At 68.3% G+C, this 6161-nt stretch overlaps 1 long non-coding RNA gene across 1 annotated transcript; it reads left to right on the top strand.

Annotated features, from left to right (window-relative positions):
* Positions 1 to 442: 442 nt before the first annotated feature.
* On the top strand, positions 443 to 1652 carry LOC147571006 (uncharacterized). The gene is made up of 2 exons (XR_015247806.1): positions 443 to 537; positions 951 to 1652. It is a non-coding gene; the product is annotated as an uncharacterized LOC147571006 (long non-coding RNA).
* Positions 1653 to 6161: the final 4509 nt, after the last annotated feature.

Below are 6161 nucleotides of genomic sequence, written 5' to 3'. Positions count from 1 at the left end.
CGCTAGCGACTCTGGGCCCGGTGAGGTCGGCCACCCGAGTCCCCGGGTTCGATGACGAGCGTTGACCCGCTGCACCCCCGGCGCGACCGCCGTGGCCCACGCCTGTCCTTTCTTCCCGTGATTTTTTTTTTTTTTTTTTTCCTCTCCCACCTCCACTCCTGTCGCCGCTTCCCCCGATCGGATCGGCCCCGCCTTCGTTTGCATTACTATCCTGGACACCCGTTTCTTTCGTTGTAGCACTGGTGGGGGCTGCGTGACGGCGAGACGACGACCATCCACAGACGGTATCTGGTGGCAGGAAGGAGGGTCTCGGTTAGGCGTCCATTCGATCCACAAAGCCCTCTTGGTGCGCCCTCCGTTCCGTGTCCCCCTCCCCCCACCCCAGCCGGGAAACGCTACTGACCCAGGTGGCTGGGGATGAGGCCGTGCGCCGGCGAGGCAGGTGCTGCGTCCCGGCCGCTCTGCTGCGATCGGCCCGTGGTCGTCACACACGGACTCCCTCACTCCACCATCGTGGTGCCCGGACGCCCCCTGCCTGTTGGTCGCTTTTATACTACCCAAAGAGGTCGACGGGGTGGGCGGTGGGGCTTGAGGAAGCTGTTTGGGAGTACATGGATGGAAATGGGAACAGTTGTAGTTAGAAGGAATGGGAAGGGGGGGGTGGGTGTGCGGGGGCGGGTGGGTGGGGGGGTGTGCGTGGGCGGGGGGGTGTGCGGGGGCGGGGTGGCTGGGTGTGCGGGGGTGGGGGGTGTGCGGGGGCGGGGTGGGGGGTGTGCGGGGGCGGGGTGGGTGGGTGTGCGGGGGCGGGGTGGGTGGGTGTGCGGGGGCGGGGGGGGGTGGAGGGTGGGTGGGTGTTTTCACGCGCGCACGGGAGGGGCGGAGGGGCAGAGGGGCAGAGGATAGGATCTCAAGATCATTTTGGAAATATCAACCTGTGTTAATTCTCCGAGCACCTTCAACAGAAGTATTTGGTGTTAAAAGACGACCACAGAGGGACAACTCAAAACACCACCTCTGCGGCTGAGGGGCCCCCGGACAGACAGGGAGGGTCAGGACCGGAAGGACAGCTTCCCTCCTTCCTGGAACCCAGAGGGGAAGGCAGAAGTGCTCCCCCACCCCGACTTAGAGTTGAGGCTCTGCCACACTCAGGCGGTGCTAGTCGCCCACTCTCTTGCTGTCGAGAAGGAATTCCTGTTCTCCTGTGGGGTCATGTAGTTCGGGGAACTTCCCAAGCCGCTCAGCTCACAAGAACACCTACGCCCGGTGTCATGAACTCCCTCCCTCACACTCGCCATCCCCCTCTGAAGCCCAGAAGGGAAAGAAAAAGAAAACGTCGACTGCCTGCCTGCCTGCCTACATTTACTATTCTATGTGTTGCCTCACCTATGAACACTGGAAACACAACTCGCGTGCCAAAATTCCCATCCTTGTAAGGGCACCTGGGTGCCTCACTCGGTAAGGCGTCCGAGTCTTGCCTCAGGTCATGATCTCGGGGTTCTTGAATTTCAGCCCCCACATCTGGCTCTGTGCTGACACCTTGGAGCCTGCTTGGTGATCCATTCTCTCCCTCCCTACCCCCTCTCTCCCACTCACTCACTCAACTGGAATGAATGCATACGTAATAAGTAAATAAATGTATATGTGTGTGTACACTTCAGCGGGCTCTCTTAGTCTACTACTCACAAAGCTATGGGACCATCACTGTTCATTCCAAACTATTTCCATCGCCTCAAAGAGAAAGAAACCCCACGCCCCCCTCTTCCTCCCCCCCCCCCCCAAGTACCTTCGACACTGACTCGAGGTTTCTCAACAGCCTTGCTAGCCCTAGCAATGTTTCCAAGCACTGGTGCTCCCCAACACCCCCCCCCCCCCCCCCGTCAAAGAACTCCCCTAATTCAGGCACTTCCGGGTTGTTCCAACACCTGGAACGGCGGGGGGGGGGGGGGGGGGGGAGGAGAGACTGCTGTGTTGGGGGGGGCGGCACGGGACACAGAAGCACTCTGAATCCCCTTCCCTTTGCCTCTCTTCCATCTGGGGTTTCCTGAGGTGTATCCTTTGACGCCATCACTCATCTATGAGAAATGAGAAAAAGAGGACCGAACGTGGCTAGATCGTTTTCCATAGCCTGATACGCATACCCACACGCACGCCAAAAGAAACGAAAATTGCGATCCGCTGGAAGGTCAAACGACGGCAGAGTGGTGCGATTAATGACGCTACACTCACACGATACGAGACCATGCGGCTGTTACAGATTATGTTGGCAGAGAGGTTTTCGTAGCACGGGAATCCGCTTGCGCTGTTCTGATACTTCATGACGACCGGTGGGTGGGAAACCTTCTACGTAGGGTGAGCTCTCTTGTATCCGAAGACACCAAATCATCATTTCAAAGGCTACGGGTGGTGAGATCGCTCTGGCTTGCAACTTCTTACCCCCTATGTTGTTCTCCAGGATTGCATTTCAGCTTCCTCCCTTATCCGAGCCAACGACCCTACCTGGTTTTTATGTATTTATTTCTTTTTAAAGAGATTCAGTACGACATTGGGTCCTAAACGGAGGCAGAGCTTTGGCTACTGGTCTCAGAAACGATGATTGTCTCTATATTTGTATGGATTCCGCCAAACTTGTGCCTCTCACGCCTTTCCTCTCGCTACATAACGTCTTAAGATGCAGGGAGCCCGCTCAGGTGGGACCGCCGCTTGTGGAAAGAGTCATCGGGGCAAAATAGTGAAAGCAGCGCCGATAAAGAATATGTTGCGGGTTAGACACATATTCCCGTTTCATCCCCACCCCCCATCGATCAATCACTTACTCCCCTTTGATGCCATGTTTTGTGTATTCCTGTATTTGTGGATGGGTTTTCAAAGATTTTATTATAACTAAGCGCGACATCCAGCGTGGGACTCGAACTCGCAACCCACGACATACAGTTGCACGATCCACCACCTGTGCCCACCAGGCATCCTGATGCCACGTTTTCTTTCTTTGCCTCCCTGCCGGCCGGCCTGCCTCCCTCCCTCCCTGCCGGCCGGCCTGCCTGCCTCCCTGCCGGCCTGCCTCCCTCCCTGCCGGCCGGCCGGCCTGCCTGCCTCCCTGCCGGCAGGCCTGCCTGCCTGCCGGCCGGCCTGCCTCCCTCCCGGCCTGCCTGCCGGCCTGCCTCCCTCCCTCCCTCCCTCCCTCCCTCCCTCCCTCCCTCCCTCCCTCCCTCCCTGGCCTGCCTGCCGGCCTGCCTCTCTCCCTGCCTCCCGGCCTGCCTGCCGGCCTCCCTCCCGGCCTGCCTGCCGGCCTGCCTCCCTCCCTTCCGGCCTGCCTGCCGGCCTGCCTCCCTCCCTCCCTCCCGGCTTGCCGGCCGGCCTGCCTGCCTCCCTGCCGGCCTGCCTCCCTCCCTGCCGGCCGGCCGGCCTGCCTGCCTCCCTGCCGGCCTGCCTGCCTGCCTCCCTGCCGGCCTGCCTCCCTCCCTGCCGGCCGGCCGGCCTGCCTGCCTCCCTGCCGGCAGGCCTGCCTGCCTGCCTCCCTGCCTGCCTGCCGGCCTGCCTGCCTCCCTGCCGGCCGGCCTGCCTCCCTCCCGGCCTGCCTGCCGGCCTCCCTCCCTCCCTCCCTCCCTCCCTCCCTCCCTCCCTCCCGGCCTGCCTGCCTGCCGGCCTGCCTCTCTCCCTGCCTCCCGGCCTGCCTGCCGGCCTCCCTCCCGGCCTGCCTGCCGGCCTGCCTCCCTCCCTTCCGGCCTGCCTCCCTCCCGGCCTGCCTGCCGGCCTGCCTCCCTCCCTCCCTCCCTCCCGGCTTGCCGGCCGGCCTGCCTCCCTCCCTGCCGGCCGGCCTGCCTCCCTCCCTGCCGGCCGGCCTGCCTGCCTCCCTGCCGGCCGGCCTGCCTGCCTCCCTCCCTCCCTGCCTCCCGGCCTGCCTCCCTCCCTCCCTGCCGGCCGGCCTGCCTGCCTCCCTGCCGGCCGGCCTGCCTCCCTCCCTCCCTGCCGGCCGGCCTGCCTGCCTGCCTCCCTGCCTGCCTGCCGGCCTGCCTGCCTCCCTGCCTCCCGGCCTGCCTGCCTGCCTCCCTGCCGGCCTGCCTCCCTCCCTGCCGGCCGGCCGGCCTGCCTGCCTCCCTGCCGGCAGGCCTGCCTGCCTGCCTCCCTGCCTGCCTGCCGGCCTGCCTGCCTCCCTGCCGGCCGGCCTGCCTCCCTCCCGGCCTGCCTGCCGGCCTCCCTCCCTCCCTCCCTCCCTCCCTCCCTCCCTCCCTCCCGGCCTGCCTGCCTGCCGGCCTGCCTCTCTCCCTGCCTCCCGGCCTGCCTGCCGGCCTCCCTCCCGGCCTGCCTGCCGGCCTGCCTCCCTCCCTTCCGGCCTGCCTCCCTCCCGGCCTGCCTGCCGGCCTGCCTCCCTCCCTCCCTCCCTCCCGGCTTGCCGGCCGGCCTGCCTCCCTCCCTGCCGGCCGGCCTGCCTCCCTCCCTGCCGGCCGGCCTGCCTGCCTCCCTGCCGGCCGGCCTGCCTGCCTCCCTCCCTCCCTGCCTCCCGGCCTGCCTCCCTCCCTCCCTGCCGGCCGGCCTGCCTGCCTCCCTGCCGGCCGGCCTGCCTCCCTCCCTCCCTGCCGGCCGGCCTGCCTGCCTGCCTCCCTGCCTGCCTGCCGGCCTGCCTGCCTCCCTGCCTCCCGGCCTGCCTGCCTGCCTGCCTGCCTCCCTGCCTGCCTGCCGGCCTGCCTGCCTGCCTGCCTCCCTGCCTCCCGGCCTGCCTGCCTGCCTCCCTCCCTGCCGGCCGGCCTGCCTGCCTCCCTCCCGGCCTGCCTGCCGGCCTGCCTCCCTCCCTCCCTCCCGGCCGGTCTGCCTGCCGGCCTGCCTGCCTCCCTCCCTGCCAGCCGGCCTGCCTGCCTCCCTGCCGGCCGGCCTGCCTGCCTCCCTCCCGGCCTGCCTGCCGGCCTGCCTCCCTCCCTCCCTCCCGGCCGGTCTGCCTGCCGGCCTGCCTGCCTCCCTCCCTGCCAGCCGGCCTGCCTGCCTCCCTGCCGGCCGGCCTGCCTCCCTCCCTGCCGGCCTGCCTCCCTCCCTCCCTCCCGGCCGGCCTGCCTGCCTGCCTCCCTGCCGGCCTGCCTGCCGGCCTGCTGGCCGGCCTGCCTCCCTCCCTCCTGGCCGGCCTGCCTGCCTCCCTGCCGGCCGGCCTGCCTCCCTCCCTGCCGGCCTGCCTCCCTCCCTGCCGGCCGGCCTGCCTCCCTCCCTGCCGGCCGGCCTGCCTGCCTCCCTGCCGGCCTGCCTCCCTCCCTGCCGGCCGGCCTGCCTGCCTCCCTGCCGGCCTGCCTCCCTCCCTGCCGGCCGGCCTGCCTGCCTCCCTCCCTGCTGGCCGGCCTGCCTGCCTCCCTCCCTGCCGGCCGGCCTGCCTGCCTCCCTGCCGGCCTGCCTCCCTCCCTGCCTCCCGGCCTGCCTCCCTCCCTCCCGGCCGGCCTGCCTGCCTCCCTGCCGGCCTGCCTCCCTCCCTGCCGGCCGGCCTGCCTGCCTCCCTCCCTGCCGGCCGGCCGGCCTCCCTGCCTGCCTGCCTCCCTCCCTGCCTCCCGGCCTGCCTCCCTCCCTCCCGGCCGGCCTGCCTGCCTCCCTGCCGGCCTGCCTGCCGGCCTGCCTGCCGGCCTCCCTCCCTCCCTCCCTCCCTCCCTCCCGGCCGGCCTGCCTCCCTCCCTGCCTCCCGGCCTGCCTCCCTCCCTCCCTGCCGGCCGGCCTGCCTCCCTGCCGGCTGGCCTGCCTCCCTCCCTGCCGGCCTGCCTCCCTCCCTCCCTCCCGGCCGGCCTGCCTCCCTCCCGGCCTGCCTCCCTCCCTCCCGGCCTGCCTGCCTCCCTCCCTCCCGGCCTGCCTGCCTCCCTGCCGGCCGGCCTGCCTGCCTCCCTGCCGGCCGGCCTGCCTCCCTCCCTCCCGCCCGGCCGGCCGGCCGGCCTGCCTGCCTGCCTGCCTCCCTCCCGGCCTGCCTGCCTCCTTCCCGGCCTGCCTGCCTCCCTGCCGGCCGGCCGGCCTGCCTCCCTCCTGGCCTGCCTGCCTCCCTCCCTGCCGGCCGGCCTGCCTGCCTGCCTCCCTCCCTGCCTCTAAGTCCAACTAAAACATGAAGTCTGTGATGTGGGAGCTGTAGCCATCTGGTTCTTCTTATATCCCGATCACAGACCAAAGAACGATCTTTGCCATAGATTAGTGTTTTCAATAAATCA

The sequence above is a fragment of the Puma concolor genome, unplaced genomic scaffold (assembly GCF_028749965.1).
Source record: "Puma concolor isolate L17-30 unplaced genomic scaffold, mPumCon1.1.hap2 unalloc_scaffold_74, whole genome shotgun sequence".
Taxonomy (NCBI): domain Eukaryota; kingdom Metazoa; phylum Chordata; class Mammalia; order Carnivora; family Felidae; genus Puma; species Puma concolor.
Note: the sequence above shows the minus strand (reverse complement) of the source record. Positions and strands in the feature narration are given on the sequence as shown.